The following is a 23,072-nucleotide window of genomic DNA, read 5'->3' as shown; positions in this document are numbered from 1 at the left end:
CCAGGCTGGCCTCGAACTCAGAAATCCGCCTGCCTCTGCCTCCCGAGTGCTGGGATTAAAGGCGTGCACCACCACGCCCGGCTCAAATCTTTTTTTAAAAAGGATATTATTAATGTATATGAACCGCTAAACATCATGACTTAACCTAGATTCCTTTAAATATATATTTAGAATGCCTAGACTTTTGCCAGGTTCTTTCTGTGTTCAGGCATTGGTGCCAGGAAGGGGTCTACATTTTTAGTATTCTATGACATATATGGAACAGTGCGTGTCAGAGCTGCCTGGTGCACATTTTGAATGAGTTGATAATCATAATTATTTTTACTGTAAAATGATTACAATTTAGTGGCTGAAACCCCAAACTTCCTTCTTAGAGTAGAACTATAGTGAAACAGTCTCAACACAACTTTGGTAACAAAGTATCTCAGGGCCCACTTTTGTTTTCTATTTTGCTGCCTTAGCTGTCAAACCCTTCCCAGAGAAATTTCTAGAACTACAGTCTTCCTTATTACACCCTGATTTATTTTTCTCCATGGCAGTCAACTCCAACTAAAACGCATGTGGTACAAAGGGCAGCAGTCCGCATCTGCCAGCATCTGCCTGCATCCATTAGCATCCCTAGAGTCAAGACTGGCACCTGACAGTGAATGAACTCAATAAATAATCACAGTATAACAGATAAACAGCAAATGCTTGGCACTCAACTACAATGAGTTAGCAAATGAAGACAATATACATGTGTGTGTGTGTGTGTGTGTGTGTGTGTGTGTGTGTGTTCTCCAGAAATGTCACAGGCTTGTCACACTAATGCAACTCTTAAGGAGAAGCAAGTCATGTTGTTTGCTTCTTCTTCCTGACTCTGCACCCCCGATCTAACCTAACTGGTTACCCATTGATGCTGCTGGAGTCTGTCAACGCTGATAGAAATTGAGTGTTTTCTTTGTCCCCTGCCTGTCTCCTTTCATTTCTTCCTTCTCTGCTTTCTTTGTACCTGTTTTTGTCACGATCTCTTCTAAGTTGCATGCCCAATGTCCGGCTTCTTAAGCTCATAATCTACTGACACTGACAGATAACTCAGGGGTTCTACTAGGGTTTGAATCCTAACAGGTGAGCCCCAAACCAATCTAGCCTACAAGTTTGCTGCTCAGAAGTCACTCTGCTTACTGTTGTGTTTTGCAATGCAGACAACTGAAGTGACAAGACAAACGGTCGCATGAACATGTGGGAGAAATGCTATTAATCCAGGCTAAGGTGCATGAATATATGCTTTGTGATATATCTCATACATGAAATGCCAATCTTCTTCAACATGAAAGGAAACGTAGGAATCTGGATTTCTGCGACTGTAAAATTTCCTTTGAAAGAAAATAATATATTAAAATCTCCCAAAGGTTCTTTAATGGCATAACTCATTCATACTTATTAAACTCACTATTTGCCTTCCCTCTGATTCAAATGTAACAGGAAAATTTGGCGATTTACTTTTCAAAGGTCAGAATGATTTTAATTGCTTTTTAGAATACGATGATCTTAGCTCAATCAAGTCGTATTAATTCCGTCTCTCTCTGTGCAACTGATTTCACAGCCCTTTCAGCCTGCAGATGTAGAAAGTAGTTCAGAGCCTTTGAAGATGTGTAACCAGACCCCTTTGCCCCAGGGATGTCCTGATTAGGGTGATTAAAGCTCTCCAGATGCCTTCACCATTTTACCTCAAAGCAGTCACTATACAGTTTGCCAGAGGCAGTGCTATGTGCCTGGCCTAGTTTCCTAACATTAGACTAGAGTCCTATTGCTTAGTGCTGCAAGATTTCGAGTTTGGTTTGATTCTGTTGTATTCTGTCCATGGTGGAGAAAACAGAGCATTGCTTCAAAGGAAAAAGCATCTCCTCTCCCTGGACTAATTCTCTTTCAGGTGCTCTGAGCCACCTGTTCCGACCTCAGTCTCCCAACTACGACTTTCTTCTTTAGCATCTGCATGCTGTCCCATCACTTCTTCAAAATAGTTTAAATCGCTAAGTTTGGGTCATATCACAATGCTATGCCTTAAATTTTATACCCCTAAATTTTAGAATTTGAAGTCTTAACCCTTAGAACCCAAGGCAATGACTGCATTGGGAAAGGGGTCCTTTAAAGATAACAGCAACAGGATCCAGAGAGATGGCTCAGTGGATAAGGACTCTTCCAGACAAGTCTGGTGACCTAAGTTAGGAAAATCAACCACTTTGTCCTCTGACCTCCATGTGTTTACTATGATGTGTGTGCTCCCTCCACACATAACCATCAAGAAAGCAGAGGAGCAAAGGAAACTAAGACAAAATGACATCATCTGGTATTAGTTAACCCCACAGAACCAGTGTTTTCAGATGAAGAAATCGTGCCATGTAGACAGGGAGAAGGCCACTGTCTGCAGGCCAAGGGGAAATGCCTTGAAAATTTTGCTAACTTGATCTTGGACTTGTAGCCTCTGTACTTGCGGGGAAAATTAATTTTGTCGCTTAAGCATCTCAGCTGTCGTTCTTTGCCCTAATAGTCCTAGCCTGCTAGTACACATAGCTTTGCCACTTCATAAGCTTGTGGCTCCCCTATGATGATAAGGACTGCCTACACTGAAGAATTATTGGAGAATTAAGAAAACACGAAATTCTACAATGCTCTACCTAAAGCATTACACACACACAAAAATCAAATTTTAAAGATTGTACATCATTACTGCATATACCTAAGCAGATCTCTGTACGAGTGTTGCCTAAGAATGATAAAATTTATATTCCATTTAGAAAATAACCTTTCCCTAAAAATTTACACATGTTCTGAAATTGTGTTCTTTGCTTCAACAATGAAATCACAGTTGACTGGCTTAAAGTCAGTATGTCCAATTAAGGCTAAAATATCCTCATTTTTGGCATCTTGATTATTTCCATCTTTTTTTCTAAATTGAATTAAGTTTATGAGCTCAAATCACTTATCATTAAAATCAGCACTCTTGGGCTTTCATTTTCCATTCCATGAATTTTATCAAATAAGTACAGAAATGCAATAAAAACTCAAGTGGTTTCCAAAAAAAAAAAAAACCCTATCTCTATAAAAATTAGAATAGAGGTTTCTGCCAGAACTGGACTCTCAGCTGAGCGGCTCAACCAGATTGAAAACATCCATTTGTGATAGCACATCTAAAGGTCGAAATCCAGCCTGGAAAAAGACAATTAGGAAGGCCAAATCTATGAATGCAACTTGTGTGCAAGCGAATAATACCAGTCTGTTCAGCTGAGCTCATCACTCTTGTTGAATAGTAGCCTTCATCCCCTTGGTTTTCTGCCATTATTGATGTCCACTGCTAAAGATACTCTAATTGTAAGGTAGGCATAGCATAGATGGATCACAAAAGCTCCCAGGCTATCAGACTACTCATCCAGTGCTGACTTTATTACAGGCACAAGACTAGTCACAGCAAGATGAAAATGAGCACCCCACATGCCAACAGACGAGAATCACACCAGCAGATCAACCAATGCCTGAAAACAACCTAGATATGTCTAGAGTCCTCGACCACCATCAGCTCTCGACCCTCTGGAGGAAGATCTCAAAGAGCAAAGCCAAGAAGACTGAACACCTGAACACCCATCTTAGTTCACAGTGTGATGAGAAGTCCTTCTGGGACCTTCACGTTTGTTACACTGTGTCCACAACTGGCCACTGAGAAGAAACAGTCCACCTCAACCATCTGGATAAAGCTGTGTGTCCCAGCATACATACCGGTTGTATGTTGTGAACTTTCTGAACCTTGGTTGCTTCCCTTAAAAACTGAGTAGAAATGCCAACTCTAGGAGTCAAAGCTATGATACAGCAGAAGTGCCTTGTGCCTTATCCAAGTAAGTCCTCCTCTCATGCTCTGAGTGACATTGGGAATTGACCTAACTAAGGTGAGGACAGAATGAAGAAAGGACGGACAGACTCACGTACAGAAGTGCTGGGATCATGTGGGCTGTTCTTGCTCTGATGGGGGATGCCAAAAGCAACCTGTAATGTCAGTATGTTTATTTTATACACCTGAATGGAGGGTGTAGTGATCATATACAGCTGGACAAGAAGGTAGGTTTACCGTGCAGAGACGAATAGGAGGGAATGTTTAGCTAATCTTGTAGGAGGTCTCTGTGGAGAACCCCATCTCAGGCTGCAGTCATCTCAGAGGAGGAAGCTGTGGTTAATAGTTTCTGAACCGAGTAGTTGGCAAACACTTGGACTTGCATCATAGGACAGCTGTGCCAGATCCCTGAGCCTCGCCCTAGGTAGGCTTTGGGACTTGCATGGGTCAGAGGCATTAGCATTCCTGCCATGCTCTGCCCCTGTCAACAATGCACACTCACTCAGGGACTTTAGTCCACTGCTCACACACTCACTGAGGGCCCCCCTCACTCACCACATACTCCAGGAAAGGAAATCAGCAGATTTGCCTTCACACTACCACTCAGTGCAGATGCTATGTAGATAATGTAAGACAGGATACGCTGGTGTCACACTGCTATAAATGTCCCTTCACTAGTCCCAGGGGGAAGCTTGTGCAATAGTATTTCACAGAGTACAAACAACAGCCTTGAGGGGCTGCCCTTGGGGTTACTACTATCCCAAGTTTCAAATCTTCAAAGACAAAAATGTGTTGGAGGAGATATAAAACAGATGTTCACAGCAGAAAGTCCTACCAGCCAAGCTGTGGTCACCTCTAGATGGATATTGCTGTTGAAACCTCTCTAAGTTAATAGCCATGGATTAGTAAATCTAAGTGTCTAAAACAGAAGCAAACACCCACGATTTCTCTGTGTAAATCTACTCACCTTTTTAACATTTAAGGTGCCCAAGGCTAGATGTACTTTTGCTAGTAGTGTGGGACTTTGGAGTTTTAATAATACAGGCATGGAGACATCTGTACAGTAGAAGGGTGTTGGTCTGTTTGCTGGGGCAGTCTCTCAGCTAGCCCATCTAACATAAGCTGACTTCTCTTGCATTCCACCCGATGGCTCTCATTGATGTCTCCCTTCTATCTCGTCCTCTCTCTTTCTCTTCATCCTTCTGCCTCAGCCCCAGCTGCCAGCTCTTTATTATGAAAAAAAACAACATACTTCTTACTCATCTAGTTAGTGTTGGGGGCTACATGACCTTCACAGCTTGCTTTCTGCTTTGGGCAGGTGAGGAAGGACAAACATTTTCATATCCCTCTATCCTGGCACCCCTGACACAGAAATTAACAGTTGAGAACTCAGGGACATATTTTTGTAGCCAGTTGATACAATGTGTGTGGGTTATCTCAACAGGCTAGTCCACTACAATCCTATAATTATAACCCCCCTTTCTATTGCCCAGTGAAGCTAGATTTCTGAAACTGCCTGAGCAAACAAAGCAATTTTTATTTTTAAACATCCATTGTTTTAGCTTCTTTGTCCCCCGAGCCATAATGAGACACATAGAGAATTTCTAATTTTAGATTCCTTGTACTACAGGAATATTTTCTTTCACAAAGAAAAAAAAGTAAACAGAGAAATTACTATCCAAATAATCTCATCCCTCTGGTGACTGTGTTGGAGAGAGCCCAGGACAATGAAGACATTTCAGTATGCCTGTGACTTTGTCCCAGAAGCCACCACACTTGAAATGGCTTGTGAAGATGCTCTACATTTCTCGTGACCTTCTCAAACAGATGAATCTGCTTCGAATGACTTAGAGAGGCAGAGAGAAATTTCTCAGGAGCCGCAGAACTTATCATGTGAGTTACTATATTTCTGAACTGAGAAGTTTGGCAGAAGAATCAAAATACACCTTCTGAGTATCTACATGGAGAAATCTCAGATAGCAGTTAGGGTCAGTTAAGTGGAGGCCCCACAATCTCCATATAAAGACAACGAGGGTGAGAGATACAGCATAGCTCATTCTTGACTCTTGACAATGAATTCTATAGTTTCATGTCCCTCTTTAACTGGCATGAGTGTGACAAGGCCCTACTCACTTGGAAATTATATGCACATACACTTTTAACTTTTATATACCCATCTATGTAGGGTAGAAAGATTAGAGGTTATGAAGCCATCCTTAGCATATTGATACGGCAGGAATTAACTTAGGAACACCAAAAACTTTAAAGGGGAGAAATTATTAGTAAGAGAATTCAGTTCTTCTCTCTTTGTTTTCTTAAATTAGCAGGCTGGGTCACTGCTCTTCTTGAGCCTCTGGTATATTCACACAAGAATGTTTCAAGTGTTCATAATCTTTAGTGATTCTCAAGTCAATTCCGGGAGAAGGAAGAAAGGCATCAGAGGGAATCAGTTATGGAACATGGGCTCGGCTGGGCAAAGCTCAGCTGACTCTTCTTCTCAAATACCCTTTGAAGTAGGCATCAGTATCCCTTCCCTCTACAGTGAAAAGCTGGGTTTGAGAGAGACCAAGTGGCTTACTCTGGACCAGAGGATACTGGTGTGGACAGAACCACTGAATTACTACCTGTCAGACTTAGGGCTTCCCACCACCACCCCAACTCTCAGAAACACCACGGTTATAACTCATCTTTTAATTGCAGGGAGGCAAGACTCTCAGAAAGGGAGACAAATCTGGAAACCAAATCTCTGACCTTCTAATGCTGCGGGTTTGGGCAGGCTGCCAAGTTGCTCAGGGAGGCATGGAGAAAATAAGTACGGTCCCTTCAAAGAAATTTCTTTCACGGGGGGCGGGGGGGGCTATAAAAAATTGTGTTCTCCCACTCCCAGCCTCCAGGGGACAAGAATGATTTCTCCTCAGGCCGTGATCATCGTGGAGCTGATCAAACTGTCATTTTTACTCAGGCCCCTGGCAAGCACTGAATCACATTTGCAGCTTGTTTTCATTAACCTTAAAGTACCCTCTGGTCTAAATATTTATTCCAGTTCTTCAGCTGACCTCCGCTTTATATATTCATATATCCTCAAGTACCATTTTCAACACTTTTATATTAGCTTGTAAATTATGCATGTGTTCTAATGAACCAGATGCCTGTGTGATCCATAGGTAAAGCAAATGATTGTTTCATTTACTAGGGACCCTCCTTAGCACCTGATATAGTTGTTGGTATATCTTAGTCTTTATTACGACATAATATGCTTTCTTTGCTCTGTGGGTTCTGTTCACTAGATTCAAGTTGAGCTTTGTCTTTTGGGTTTTTTGTTTGTTTTATTTTCCCTTTATTCAATCAATGAAACTTTACCGAGTGTCTATTCAGTTGCCAGGGTATAGGTGGGACTTCCAAAAGAAGCAGCACACATGTCACATCTGCTTTCAGGAAGGCCAAGCAGTTGTCATGTCCTGCACGGAAGGGCCAAGGACAAGGTGACAGAGGCTTGTAACAAGGGCCTTCATGAACAGAGAACAAGACCTCAATGGAAGTAACTTCTTTCAAAACTTGGGAAAGGCTGGTGCATCTGGAACGCTGAGAACAAAAGAATGGCTTCATCTTGAGGCAAAGAAGAAAGCCGTGACAAGAGTCACATCTTAGGAGCATGGATAGAGATGTTCAAAGTCATGATGCTCAAAGTCATCTGGACAATAAATATGGGTGTGGGAGATACTAATAAAATCAAAAGTGAAACAGTGTGTATCCAACACTCTATGCTAAAGGAAAATCTGAAATAGTCACTACTTTAATGCTTTCACATAGAGGTTGCCATCAAAATGTAAATAGCTCCTTCTAAGCTTACCATCAAATTCCCAAGTTGACAGATAAGAAAATAGATGATGAAGGGTATAGAATTATTTTGTTGGGACTGGGGAGAGAAGTTTGTATATCCAATGGGAGTCTTGGGTTGCCTTCATAAAGTGTACCCTGATGCTGCTCAGGGGTCATTTCATGGGCTGGATATTAGCAGGGAAATCAGCAGATAGACACCTCTCTGTAACATTGTCCTTGAGCTCCATTCCTGAGGCGTGTAATTGACAGTAAAGGAGAATACACAAGACAGGCTTTATAAATTATTCTAATAAGCAGAAGTCCATTGCCTAGATTATCCATGCACATGCGTGGCTAACCTTGAATGTTTACAAGGAGAAGAAAACAAATTGACTTCCATCACTGAACGGCCACTTGGAATTTGTAACATTTAAGATCTAGGTGTGACACTTCAGTGGATGTGATCCTTCTGTTATTCACTTTAATTTTAAGAAGATATCGTTTCCAGGTAGAATTAAGCGGTCTCATTTCTATCTTTAATGGAGGAAAGAAAAGGGGCAGAGAATATTGTTATATGTTTCTGGGTCAGTAAGATAACTCAGTGAGTAAAGGGGCTCACGGCCAAACCCAGTGACCTGAGTTCAATTGCCAGGACTCATACAGTGGAAAGATCTTTTAACAGTTGTTCCTTGATGCCTTTCACACAGGCATCCTGTGATGCGCAGGCAAATGTACATGCAAATACATACAAAAATGGTTGTTATTTATTTTCTTCAGAAAGAAACTATTCACATAACCACTGAACTTTGTTATATCCCTCTGGCCACTGCCCCCACACACAAAAGAGCTTTTATTAAAATAATATTTTCTTGTCAGTAAATGAGAAGGAAATCTGATGGGGGTTGGGAGGATGCACGGCGAGTGGGAATGTCCTCAAAATTCATACATCTCTAGAGCCTAAGCAACCTCCCCAACTCCAGAGAGAGTTGTAGAAATGCCCTCAGGTGGGCAGCCATAAAGAGAACCCAGCCACCCTGCTGCAGGCTGCTGCCGTTCTATTCAAAACACCCTGGCATTCATGGAGTGACTCAGGGATGAAGACCATAAAACCAAATGGTCCAGTCCCTAGATTTCATGAGTTCTGTCTTCTCACAGTCTTTTCTATTACTAACTATTGTGTCTTTTCACTGTGCCCTTCAACTGACACTCATTCATCACCCCGTCTAAACCTCCATGCTCTTATGGCCTCAGTTTATCCCAATTCCTGCCACATGACTTTGGGTGTCCACTCTTCTCTGAGTTCTACTGTGTTTTTTGTAAGCTGTCCTAACAATCTCTGGTAGCCTGTTCTGGTTTGGCACAACTATTTTACCACTTTGTTGACTATTGTCAAAGCTATGGTTTTGCTACCCATCGTTTAAGCAGTCACCTCTCTCCTACTAAGGTTTAAATGAGAGAAGTCACACAGAGACTCATGTGGCTCTGTGATATGACCACCTGGGTTCAAATACCGACTCTGTCACATGCCAGCCTAAGGAGTTAGGAGTAAATTCCTTAACATCTCCTTTGTGAAAGAAAGGTACTTATAGCATCCTTTCTCATTGATTTGTTCTGGTTTTATTGTCAATATTGTTTATCAACTGATTAGAATGAAAGACCCCCAGGAGGTGTGATAAGCTCACTTTGGGATGTGTCTTGAAGGCACTTCCAGAGATGATTAGATCATAAGTGCCCTGAACTGATCAATAGTCTACTTATTGACAGATTCAAAATCTGGGTAAATTATTGAGGTGATAGACAGCAGGAACATTGCTACAGATATACCTTTGAATGGTGGCATATCTTGGTCCTGAGCCTAGCCTTTTCCTGTAATTCTTTCTGCTTCCTGGCTAACATGCCACAGGCAGCCTCTACCAGCAACTTTCATCACTATGATGTGTCAGGTTCGAAACAGTGGATCCAGCAGACCACAGATGGAACTTTCTGGAACTAATAGACAAAATAATCTTCCCTCTTCTTTCAAGTTGATGCTTTCGGGCAATTTATCACAGCAATGAAGATGCTAACATGGGAAGCTGGAATCAGAGAACTGGAGTTGATATTGTGATAATCTCCAGCAGTGTGGTCCAAATGTCTTGGAATTAGTTTTAACTATGAGCTGGGCAGTGATGGCATATACTTCAGTCCCAGCACTCACGAAACAGAGACAGAAAGATCTCTGTGAGTTCAAGGCCAGCCTGGCCTATAGTACTAGTTCCAGGACAGCCTGGGCTGCATAGAGAAACCCTGTCCCAAGGGAAAAAATAGGAATTTGAGGAAATTTGGGCAGTGCTAGCTAGAAAATCCCTGGAAATCTTAGCTTAATAGACAATTCTGGCTGAACTCAGAAGGTGAAAATGCTGACAGGATGTGGTCAGTAAAGATGGTGACCCTAAGGATGGATAGATATTAGGCAAATGGATGGATCTGGAAGATATCATCCTGAGTGAGGTAACCCAATCACAAAAGAATACACGTGATATGCACTCACTGATAAGCAGATATTAGTCCAGAAACTTAGAATACCCAAGATACAATTTGCAAAACACATGAAACTCAAGAAGGAAAAAGACCAAAGTGTGGACACTCTGTTCCTTCTTAGAATGAGGAACAAAACACCCACGGAAGGAGTTACAGAGACAAAGTTCAGAGCTAAGATGGAAGGAAGGACCATCCAGAGACTGCCCCACCTGGGGATCCATCCCATATACAACCACCAAACCCAGACACTATTGTATATGCCAGAAAGATTTTGCTGACAGGACCCTGATATAGCTCTCTCTTGTGAGGCTATGCCAATGCCTGGCAAATACAGAAGTAGATGCTCACAGTCATCTATTGGATGAAAAACAGGGCCCTAATAAAAGAGCTAGAGAAATTACCCAAGGAGCTAAAGGGGTCTGCAACCCTATAGGTGGAACAACAACATGAACTAACCAGTACCCCCAGAGCTGTGTCTCTAGTTGCATATGTAGCAGAGGATGGCCTAGTCAGCCATCAATGGGAGGAGAGGCCCTTGGTCTTGCAAAGATCATATGCCCCAGTACAGGAGAATGCCAGGGCCAGGAAGCAGGAGAGGGTGGGTTGGGGAGCAGGGTGGGGGAAGGGTATAGGGGACTTTGGGGATAGCATTTGAAATGTAAATGAAGAAAATATCTAATAAAAAAAGAATTATCTAAACAAAAATAAAACTTTTTTACCATATTAAAAAAAAAAAAGAACAAAGTCTGTTGAGAACTGGACTTGAGGACATGTTGTGTACTGTACCATGGCAAAGAACCTGTCTATCTCTTGCCCATTCTCCCAAGGTTAGTTAAAGGTGACAAACTAAATAATATAAAAATTCAAGGCAGAAATTTCAAGGCAGACCAGTATTGAGGCATTGCATGAACATTGTTAGCTGACTTTAGTCAGACTTAGGTGATAATGGGGACCAACGCAGAGCAGAAAGATTTCTAAATATTGCATCTTGGGGAAAAAAAAAAGCCAGAATCAAGTTGGGTCTAAAGGACAATGTGGTTTCGGAAGAGATTAACATCATTCACAAAAAATCCTAATTCTTTGGGAAAATAAGAAGGATGAATTGATATGTCAATAATAAACAAGACCCAACCTGTGATGGCCTCAAAGGTATAAAAGGATAAACTCATTTAAAAGACTCCCTTGAGAAGAGAGCTCCATTGGATACCCCGCTGGCCTAAGACTTCCCAGCAACTTGCTTCCTTGTGATTTATTTCACCATGTTCAACTGCTTAGGGAGTTACAAGCTCGCTTTCAGTCAGGGTCCAAGTGGGGACAGGCTAGGGCTCAAGCTAGTGGCAGGCCCATGTGGTGCTGGCTTTTCAGAATGTATAACTGAGGCATTATGGATCCTGGAGGTTTCTAGTCAGTTGTCAAAGGAAAACTTAGGAGACTAGTCAACAGATGTGGAGTAGGCCAGCATCTCTGCAGGCTTGCCCTGAGAGGACAGTGTGGGGAAACTGTAAAGTTGAAGCTGCAGTGGAGACCCTAAGATATTAAAAACAGAAAACAAGTGCCCTCAAGACACTGAGAAAGCCTCTGGCAAGGAGAAGAGCCGGGCCTGCAGAGAGGCTATTGGTAAATGTTATAGCTGTGATCGAGGGGCTGCCTAAGACTATGTCTCACATTACAGCACCATGAGCCCTAGATATCAATACAAAGGTAAAGGATACAATGGTTTTTCCTACTATCTGCTCTTACTTTTGTGTTCTCCAGCTCTCCTTCCTATGCTAGTATGCCTTCTTTTCAGATTGAAAGTGCTTACTCTGTACCACTTTATGTGAATTTGGAAGTATATAATTTTCTTTTTTATAGGGGCTCATAGCTAGGAGTTGATCTTAACTCTCAGTGGAGGTTTGAATCGTATGAAGGGATCAGGGAGTGTGAATCAGTTGGTAGAGGGCTCGCCTAGCATACTCTGGATTCTACCTCAGCTCTGTATTTCCTGAGGATGGTGCTACATTCCTATAATCCCAGCTCTTGGGAGACAGGACGATTAGGTGTTCAAGGGCAACTTTGTCTCATTAATAAGTTTGAGGCCAGTGTAGGCTGTATGAGACCCTAATTATATCTTCTTGCTTACACGTAACCTATATGTATGGAATGACATAAAATCTAAGTTCTCCCAGCAAAGGGTTATAAGCACTAAGTTTAAAGGGCCATTGCTTCTCTAAACAGAGCATCAAACTCTTCAATTATGGCAGGCCTATTCAACATGTTAAGTACTTGTAGGAATGGGGCTCCTCGTGGCTCTTCCTTCTTCAAAGTGGCTCTCTTACCCCCAAGTGTGCTCCCCTTCCTCATAACAACATATGAATGCTTAGAGCCTCAATGTATGTATTTGACACTCTGCTCCCAGCACATGGTGTGCAAGGCTCCTCATAATAGGGCCTAAGATTACCTCCCAACCATAGCACTCATCACTCTCTCAACATTTCTTTTAGAGGGATTAGAGAATCATTAGTAAGAGTTACCATGAAAAATTAAGCAATTGGACAGCAATAATAACCTAAACAAAACAATTGTTGACTTCAGGGGAAAATTGTCCCAAGAAGGGAGACCTATTCATATTTCTTGGAATTAATCATAGGAATATTGTTTGGCTCAAGTAGGAACATTTTTTTAAAACAAAACTATTGTGCAGAAAGACATTAGCATAACGACATAACAGGCCAACTGCTCTGCTTACACTGTCTGCCCTTTGGCTCTTGGCTGCCATGGCTGCCATGTTCGCTTGCATAGTAGGTTCTGAGTGATTTACTGTGCCTAAACTGTACCAGCAATATGGTTTGTACCAAACACCTGGTTTTGATTTAGAAGTCTAACAGTGTGTGTGTGTGTGTGTGTGTGTGTGTGTGTGTGTGTGTGTGTGTGTATTATATGTATGCCTTTCCCTGCTGCTGATCTGGCCTTGCATCCTTTTGCTACTAAAACACAATACTTAGCCAGGCATGGCCACCAGTTCAATGCTTGTCTGGGCTACCTCAAAACAAAGTGACAAGAAATAGAAAGAAAAAGTTAATATTTTCCCATGAAGCTATGATTTGGCTATGTGCACCAATTTTATGTTTTGAAATCTTTACTTCCAAAGCAGGGGTTGGGAAGTGATTCTTTAAGAGCTGACTGTATGCTGCTTTCATGCCTAGATCAATACTGTTAACTTGCGAGTAGGTTTCCCATATAACACACGTCTGTCCTGCGCTCACACTGTGCATGTGTCTGCTCTCTCTCTGTTGTGCTCTTTCCGCCCACCCCACCTCCACTCTGCCCCCTTTGCCTTCTCCCCTGGAATGAAGCACAAAGGCCTTCACCTAGATTTTGGGTTTTGTAGCAAAAAATAAGAGCAAATGAAGCCCACTGAAACCCACCCTTTTAGCAGAAACAGAGAGCAGGATACACCCAAGCGTCAAATTACCGCTAAGTGGAAAAGGCAGCTATCAAGTCTCAGGGGTCTCTCAGACTCCCACAGCAAGCCTCAGCTGGGTGCAAAATCTGACTGATAGCAGAGAACTACAGAGTGGAGGTGAGAGGAACTAGGGGTGAGATGCAGCCTGGGCTAGCCTCGTTTCCAGAAAGATACCACCTAGAACATCAGAGAGTAACTAGGAGGGGACAGAGTGGGGTGTACCGTTCTAGGTGGCAATGTTCAAAGACCATAGCTTCTGGGAAAGAAGAAAGGGAAAGAAACACAATAAGCATGACTAATTATATTAATTTCCATATCTAGCAATATACAAATAGGAGGAGCCAGGTTTCTAACCTTCCAAGCATGTATAGGGGAAAGGCCTGTATGAACCTAAAGGCATGGACTATAATTACAGACCACATGCTTTCTTCTATGGGTGGATAGAAGAGAATAGAAAATGACACGCAGACTGAATGTGTGCATCTCCTAGCTGCCTATTCGAGAAGTAGTGAGTCCTGGAGCAGCAAGCAGCCCTGGTACCCACACATTGTTTTCCATTCTCCTTCTTCACTAAATGGAATTCAAGATCCTTGGAGAAGCATCTGGTCCCCAGAGCTGGAGAATCACGAATGCAGAATGAGCTTCCATGGCTTTTCTGCACCTGGAAGTAAGGAAGCGTTTGACACTAGGAGGAGGCACATGCCAAAATAACACAGGAGCAGGCTGACGAAGATGCCACTGGCCAAATCTGGAATCATTTGAGCAGACATAATGGTATATTAGAATGCTAAGGCATAGTCAAGATGGGACAGTTCTATCCGACAGAAGAGCAGAAGAGAAATTAGAATATCATCACGTGGTAATCTTTCCCATGATAATTGATTACTACCCATCATCAAAGGACTCTAGAACTAGTGAGTGAGTTTTAATGAAAAATAAAATGTTTAGGTAGTAGTTCATCACTAGACACTCCCTTGCAGAAAGGAGGAAAAATGGTGATTTTTTTCTTTTTTTTTTTTTCTTTTTTGTGTAGAACCCCCAGCATAGATGCAGGATGAAATCTATCACTAGAAATGGACACACTGCCATGTACAGAAAGACTCTGAAGAAAACAGCCCCAAAATGCAATAATCCAGTGGCAAGAACACCTCAGAGACTGCCACACTGAGGGCTGTCTCATCAGGTAATGCCACGGTCAGAAAAACCAAGAGCTCCTGAGAGACTGCAGAGTAAACAGGACCAAAGACCCCAATCACTACTGGGGCAATGGGCAGCTTTGAGTGTGGTCTGTTGGTTAGGATCTCCTCGGTACCCACAGCCCACTTTCAAGCACTACTCTAGGGTTATTGACAACAAACGTGTTTTGAAGAAATACACACCACCACACATAAAGACACATCTGCAAATCATTTTTAAATGGTGGGAAGAAATACAGGCAGAGGGAGAGAGACAGAGGAAGACGGGCCAAGAGATGGAGGGAGGGAGAGTGAAAGGGAAGGAAAGAATGAATTCTCACAATTGGAACACACGTGGGGAAGCACACAGGGTCTTTGTCCTATTCTTTCAGCTTCGCTGTAAAACTTAGCTGAAATGACTGCAGAGGTTTAAGAAGCTTTTAATGAGGAGAAATAGAAAAAAAAAATCTTCATTTCGCAAGGAAAAGACCTATAGATGAGCTTTCACTCTCTCAGAGGTTGATGGGTAATATGGTAAAATGGGAAAACATGGGACCTTGAGACTGGCTCTGTCCCTTGTTCAGGCCCCATAGCACACTGCCTGCCCAGGGACTTAGTCACACATTTGAAATGTTCAAGACACTCAAAGCTGGCAGGAGCCTGATACAGCTGTCTCTTGAGAGGCTCTGCCAGATCCTGGCCAATACAGATGCAGATGCTCATAGCCAACCATCGAACTGAGCACAGGAACCCCAGTAGAGGAGTTAGGGGAAGGACTGAAGGAGCTGAAGGGTTCTTATCTGGCTTCAATGGGAGGGGCGGCCCTTGGTCCTGTGAAGGCTTGATGCCCCAGTGTAGAGGAATGCTAGGGTGGTGAGGCAGGAGTGGGTAGGTGGGTGGGGGAGCACCCTCATAGAAGCAGGGTAAGGGGGGATGGGATAGGGGGCTTGCAGAGGGGAAATGGGGTAATGGGATAACATTTGAAACATAAATAAATAAAATATCCAATTTCTTTTTTAAAAAAAGGTATTCAAATCTACAGAGTTGGAAGTCAAAGGGGTGACTACTTAGAGGTGGGAGCTTGAGGCAGAGGTGGTCAGACTTCAAAGTACAGGGTTTGTTCTAGGAATAATGAAAAAGTATTCTAACATTGATTACCATGCTGGTTGCAACTAAAAACCATTGAATTATACACTTTAAGTGGGTGAACTGTACGGTATGTAAATGATACGCTGTGTGAATTATATTTCAATAAGGTTATTCCTAAAGCCCCTCCAGTGAATTAACCAGTGAAACCCCAACTCAAAACTTTAGTTTCTGAATCCTACTGTGCCGATGACTTTGTTTTACGTACAAATAACTCCTCACGAATAAGGAATAGTCTTCCTGGCACCACAGATAACAGTGAGGGTTGGATGGCTGCTCATTAAAGCCCTAGCCTGCATTTGGCTGAGGCTGGAGACCAGCAAACCCAATTAGAGGGTAGATGATACACTGCTTGCCAAGAGAGTCAGCCACACATGGAATGCTCAGCCTCTTGAAGACCTAGGGCTAGTGCAGGCCCAGGAGGAAAATGGACCAAATAGCACAGAAAACAAAGGAACAAGGGAGCTTAGAGGAGGAGAGGGAACTTTATCCTCTCCTCCTGGTCGATGCTTAATGTTGGAAAGCCCTGAAATGTCTACGTCTGCCTCTAAAAGAACGCTAACGTTCTCACCAGGTATATCTCTGCACCATTCAAATACTGGCAATGCAGTTAGCAGTACCTTTCTATTCTTCTCATTCAAACTACTTCCCTAATGGGTAGTTGGGGAGATGACAAGCTGGAACTGAACCTTGGTGCTTTGTAGGAGAAGAAAGACAGAACTAACTTGAATTAAACTGAAATAATCACTTTGAGCAGTGGTTCTCAACCTGTGGGTCATGACCCCTTCAGGGGAGGGCAAAAAAGATATTTACATTATGACACATAACAGTAGCAAAATGACAGTTATAAAGTTGCACCATAATAATTCTATGGCTGGGGGTTGCCACAATATGAAGAACTGGATTAAAGGGTCACTACATTAGGAAGGTTGAGAACCACTGGGCCAGAGTATAGATTCTTGGAACCTTTTCCAAGAAAAACCTGCCCTTAATGCTATAGAGTTATGTGAAGCTTTTTCTAGACTTATATAGCAGGTTATTTTTTTTCTGAAATGAGATATGATATTGGTAAAAATAAACCACCAATAGGAATGGGTATGATAGAAAGGGTAGAGACGTCTCCCCAAATAGTCTTGTGTCTGAGTCCTGTTTGATCTTTCTTGTGTTCCCTGTGGGCAAAGAACAGGGGCCTCCTGATGTAGACTCTCATCTCACAGTATATCTAAAACCCAACCTAAAATGATTGAAAAGCTCATACCTGAGAGATGAAACCCTTCAAATACCAGAAGAACATAATGAGGAAGGACTCCATGGTGCTGGTTTGGGTAGTAATTTGGGAATATTGCCCCAACTCAGAGAACAAAAGGAATAATACACAAATATACATCCAACAATTAAAGGGCTCTCAACAGCCAAGAAAACAGGCAATAAATGCAACCTATAGAACAGAGAACCTATAGAGAAGGAGAATATGTGTGCATATCATATATTTGAAAATGCTGCCAATAGTAGGGGCCAGAAAGCCTTGGAGGGTGTCGGGGATGGAGAAAAGACCTTTAAGTAGTGTTCCCACATTCTTATCATCATCAGGCAAGAATTTGGAGACATGCAAAGTGAGATGTCAAGAGAAATTTCATTTCAAAGCACAAGTACATACTCAGACTGAGTGGAGTCATCCACAGAGTAGGCCACACCCACTGGAAGTCCATATATGGTCAGGCTAATTAGGAGAGTAAAGGCAGGGAATTTCTGGAATGGGTCCCACATTTTGCTGCAGGTGATGTCTTGCCCTTTTTCCTCCTTGTTGTGTAGGGTTTTCAGATGTGTCGTAACATTGGATACAGGATGGGAACAGCTGATCCTATAAGCCAGAAAGGTCATGACAATGAAGCTGACGACAGTTAGCAACCAGCCCTTGGCCCAGGTGGTTCTGACCAGGTTTGTATTTTACTAGTTAAGTGGGCACATGACACCTTTCTGTCACACAGCTCTGCCACTGTATCCCTTTGGGAACATTTCACTGGCCTCTTTCTTTTTTTATTGTTTTGTTTGTTTGTTTTTTGTTTTTTGTTTTTTGTTTTTGTTTTTAATAGAGAAAACACAGCAGTGTTTTCAACACCTAGTATTTTATTCAGATAGCAGTCCCGTTACACATGGTCCAAAAACATTCAAATAAGAACTCAAATCGGAAGTTAAAGACTGGTCTTCAAACATCATAGCCAACAATGCCACATTTGCCTATGATCTCTCCAATATAAAACCACATCCACACCTCAGTGGCCACCAAACCATTCAGCACAGCTTCCTTAACTGCAAGGTGTTTGAAGCTACCAGTTTTAGCACTTTGAATGATTTTTTTTCACACTCTGAATAGCTGTAGGGATTTCACCAGAGGTTGGAGGAACCAGCTCAACCTTGGTGTAGTGCCAAAATGTGGCCAATCGAGGCTTAGAGTAAGTCACGGCAGCGGCCACCATCGACGGTGCCTTCTCTGAGAAGTTACGGATGAACTTGGCCATGGTCTAAGGTGGAAGGTATGTCTCCCCGAACCACTGGCTGAATGTCACCCCCTCACTGGCCTCATTCTTGGTGCTATCTAGCCTGCTTCCACATTATCTCAGGATGCAATGAACTTGGGAAATGTAGTGTTTCCATCTCAGGATGTAAAGAGTTAACACCCAAATTAGATAAGGAAGCCAGATAATGCAATAGTAAGAGAAAGCAAGAATGTGATTTAAAATCGGAATTAAATAGACAATTCTCCAAAGTGGCCTTAGGAGGATGAACTGTCCTGGGTACCAGCAATCGATGGCAGTGCCTGCGCTTGTTAGAAGGCTATTACTGAAATGACAGAAGGTAGCATTGTTAGGGATGAAAAGAAAAGAGAGCCCTGTAGGCTGTAAGTGAGGGTGTAAATTGCTATAGACATTCCAGATAACAATAAGAAGGGTCCTCAAGAAGTTATATAGAGAGCTGCCATATGACCCAGTCATTCCTCAACAGGCTGCAAATGCAAAGGAAATGAGGCCAGCATGTCAAAGCTTGTCCACATTTCCATTTCATCGTAGCATCATTCATGATGGCCAAGAGATGAAACTAATCTGAGTATCCATGAACTAATGAATAGACAAAGAAATCAATATAGGAATGTACACAATGGAATCATATTCAACCTTAACAACAAATGGAACCTGTCATTGTAAATGAACTGGAGGACCTGGAAGATGTCATGTTAAATGAAACAAGCCAGGACCAGAGACAAAGTACATACGTGAGGGTAAAAGTGTAACACTCACCGAATCTGACAGAGATTGGTATTTTCCAGGGGACAGGGTGGTGGGATCGGGGAGGTGGTGATCAGAAGACCCAGTCTACTTTGACAAGAAGAGTAATTTGACAAGAGCTATTGGTCATCATGGTGGTTACAGTTAACAACAAAATATTATAAGCTTGAAAACTGTCAAGAATGTACTTTTAAGTGTTTACATCACACAAAAATATAAATATGTGACACAACATGTATGCTAAGTGCTGATTCAGGCATCCCACGGTATACATGTACATGCACCAAAACATCCTGCTATGTACCATAACATCAAAAAATTCAAATTCCCATCTTTTAGAGTTATTTGGTGGATTGAGTGAGTCACAGAACACACCTGGTGTAGTGCCTGCCAAACAGAAGCCAGCCACTTGCACCAAACCTATTGTAACTCAAGAGAAAGAGTTGTTTGAGTTCTAGGATGCTTCCCCAAATTCACGTGGCCAACGATGAAGGTGTAAACTTTTAAACCTGTTTCCCTATTTAAAAGAAAGAAGAACACAGCAAAAGAAAGAATGAAGAAAATATATGTGGCAGTATATAAATTATATGCGGTGTTTTATTTAGGGATGCTGGCCATGTAACTAATGTTATTAGTGCTACACTGTTCCAAACATCACTGACTATTGTCACATCCTCATGAAGACAGACCCCCATTTTTTCCATATGTGCTCATGTACACACACACACACACACACACACACACACACACATACACACACACACCAAAAGGTGATAATCATTAGGAAATGAAATGCTATGTGTTATTTGGGGTTTTGTTGTTGTTGTTGTTGATTTGTTGTTGTTTGTTTGTTTGTTGTTTTGGTGGAGGTGGTGGTTTTTTAGGGGATCTCCGTTAATGCTTCTCCCTGTAATTTGCATCGACAAGAAACAGCCACAAGTCAAATATTTGTACAGTCAGAGGCAAAGACTTGAAGGACTCCAACATTGACTTCTCTACAGACAAAATAGGAGGTAACATTAAAATATACAGATAAGACCATAAAAATAAAAAACAGAAAAGCATCCTGATCAGCCTGGTTGGGTTCCCAGAAACATGCTCAGAGTTTTCTCATGGTCCCATGAGGCTCTGTTTTGAGGTTAGCGGAAGAAGTGTCGGGTTTGAGAATCATCATCCCAAGCTGTGTTGAGCACAAACCACTAGGAGCTACTCCCTCAGCATCCCGGACTCAGCAGGTGGCAGGGGTGGGGAACTAAGATCTGCCTTTCTAAAAGGTCCCAATGTGACCCAGTCTGCTGTCTAGACAGCACAGGGATTTCTGTAATCACTCTCAGCTCTGTGAGGGAAGGCTGGGAAGACAGCAATAGGTTACTTCATTTTAAACCTGAGTATTACTCTAAACAGGAAGAAACAGGAAACCAAGGGGTGAAAATTATTGTCAAGAAATGTCACCATTTGATGAGACATCTTTTCAGGAACCCATCAAGACTAGAGAGTCTCTGACCTCAGTGTCCTACTAATGCCTCATTCATACTGTCTATAGATGGCCTGTTGGTCACCAAGTATGCTATATAAATATAAAGGAAGTCACTTTCATCTCTAAGGGGGTCCAAGCACAGAGCTAGAGCCCTGAAAAGACCTGAGCCATTCATCTCTAAGGAGCTCCAAGCCAGATCAGCTCTCTCTTCTGTCTCTTTATTGTTCTTTGAGCAGTATCAAACATGATCAGGACTCTTACTATTATAACAGGGCACATTTATTAAGAACAGTCAGTATTTATTAAGGGCCTACCATATGCTAGATTTCTACACAATCTTCCAACAACCTGTAAAACAGGAGCTACTGTATTCATGCCCATTTTTCAGATGAGAGAACTCGGGTTGAGGAACAGGCTTTGTGAGATGGGTCCAAACTCTTGACATTGCAACATGACTTTCTCATCTAGAAAGTTCATCCTTGAGAACTACATAACTATGTTATTTTTGAGAAAATTCTCATTTTAAGTAAGTGCATAATTTTGTGCTGGGCAACATTAAGTTATCCTGGGATGCATGTGGCCCATGGGTGAGTTAGAGATAGCTGCTGGGCCGAAGTCATAAAGCCAGAGACTAGCTGACTGGATTTCAAACAAAAGCATGAAGGCTCCTCATGCCAGCCTATGTGCAGACAACTCAGGCATCTGGGTAGAGTGATTCCCCAAATCTTTAAAATGAAACTGGCCCTGAAGACTCTTCCTAAGACAAGCAGTCATGAGTGTGGATCTTGCCACTTATCTTGAAAAGCATGATTCTCTCTGGTTGCCATCTACTTCAAAATGACTTAGAAATATACAAATAAAAATATTTTTGTTCCATCAACCTTATGCATATTTTTTTTACATTCCTAGACTGGTAAGATTCCTCTTTGTCTATAGATCTGCCCTCTTGGAAAGTCTTCCTCCCTCCTGTGACATGGAAGGATCTTGGTCTTTTTTTTTTTTTTCTTAGTTGGAAGCAAAGAAAGCAAAGTACTGGAGGAACAGCTTGCATCACCAAACACCTAAAGATACATCATGAATTTATACCTTTAATGTATCTTACAGCCTGCAAGATAGAAACTGGGTAAGCCTTCCCATGCATAAGGAAGTGTGTCTGGGGATATTGGGTACTGCACTTAATGTCATGTATCCAGAGAGCTGATCCTTTTCCTTTCTCCCTAATTTGTCTGTCTTTCCCTCCTTTTGTTCTCTCAGAAAGCCCACCACTTCAGAAAGTCTAAAGAGATAGGGGCTTATGAGAGTCAGATACAAAATATTTTGAAAGGGATAGTCATGCATTTCCTGGCTTTGGAGAGGTCTTGATGGCATGCTCTTAGATGTTGTGATATTAGGATCAACACCCCGCCATTGGGCATGGGGTCTCTGGACCCCATGGGGTGTCTGTAACCAGAAAGGGTAGAATGCGAAGATCGATCTAATTAAGGCCAGTCTGTCTGTCCATGACTGTCTGTCAGACTTGAGTCTGGCCTGCCTAGTACAGTGGAAACAAGTGGGTTGTTTTTTTTTTTTTTTTTTTTTTTTCTCCTTTTTCCTCATGTTTTAACTGTGTGAGGTTACAGTGCCACCATGTGGATCCTCCGGTGTGAACCTGGATAATGAAGCTGGGGCTACAAGAGTGGTCACAGGCGACCTAAAAGACTTGGGAACAGGGACAGAAAGAGAAACCCGGTTTTTGAAAAGACACCGTGGTTAGTCAGGGAAAACAGAAGTCACGTCGGTCAAAAGATAATCAACATTCGTGAGCACTACTTGGAGCCAAACAGACGCTAGTTGAAACTTACCAAACTGTCTTTACAGCCTCAGTTGCCTTGTCTGTGTAACGGGCACTGTAGTAGTTCCTCTAGGCTGCCGTTAGAATCAAAGGCAGTGCACACAAAGTCCTCTCTGCCGTGTCTGGTTGTTATGATGGAGCTAAGAAAGGAACTTCACAGCCTTATGCTGAGCCGCAGTCCCGTGCTAGGACTCTCACCATTTTGCCCATAGTTTTACCTTGATTTGAGCCTTAACCATTTCACCTTCCCCTGCCTTTGACATGTGAGCTTTGCAGCAGTCAAATCGTGTATTTCAAATCATGTTTCCATCATCTTGTAGCTTTGTAGCCTTGGGATATTTAAACCTTCTGAGCTGGGAAGCTGTGTGGTGATGCTGGCCCTTTGTTCCAGCATCCAGGGTATGGAAGCAAGAGGTTACCCCCACCCCTTTTTTTTTTTTTTTTTTTTTTTTTTTTTTTTTTTTTTATATTTTCTTTTTTTTCCCTTCCAGTGAGCTATTTGTAAAGTTGTGA

At 42.2% G+C, this 23,072-nt stretch overlaps 2 pseudogenes; one reads left to right on the top strand and one right to left on the bottom strand.

The window, feature by feature from the left end:
- Positions 1 to 18,173: 18,173 nt before the first annotated feature.
- Positions 18,174 to 18,495, bottom strand: LOC110304029 (annotated as a pseudogene).
- A 2,816-nt stretch (positions 18,496 to 21,311) lies between these two features.
- The window catches only part of LOC110302740, a 5,523-nt pseudogene continuing 3,762 nt past the window's right edge, over positions 21,312 to 23,072 (top strand).

Source organism: Mus caroli, chromosome 10 (assembly GCF_900094665.2).
Source record: "Mus caroli chromosome 10, CAROLI_EIJ_v1.1, whole genome shotgun sequence".
NCBI lineage: Eukaryota > Metazoa > Chordata > Mammalia > Rodentia > Muridae > Mus > Mus caroli.
The sequence above is the reverse complement of the archived record's forward strand: the minus strand, read 5'-3'. Positions and strand labels throughout refer to the sequence as shown.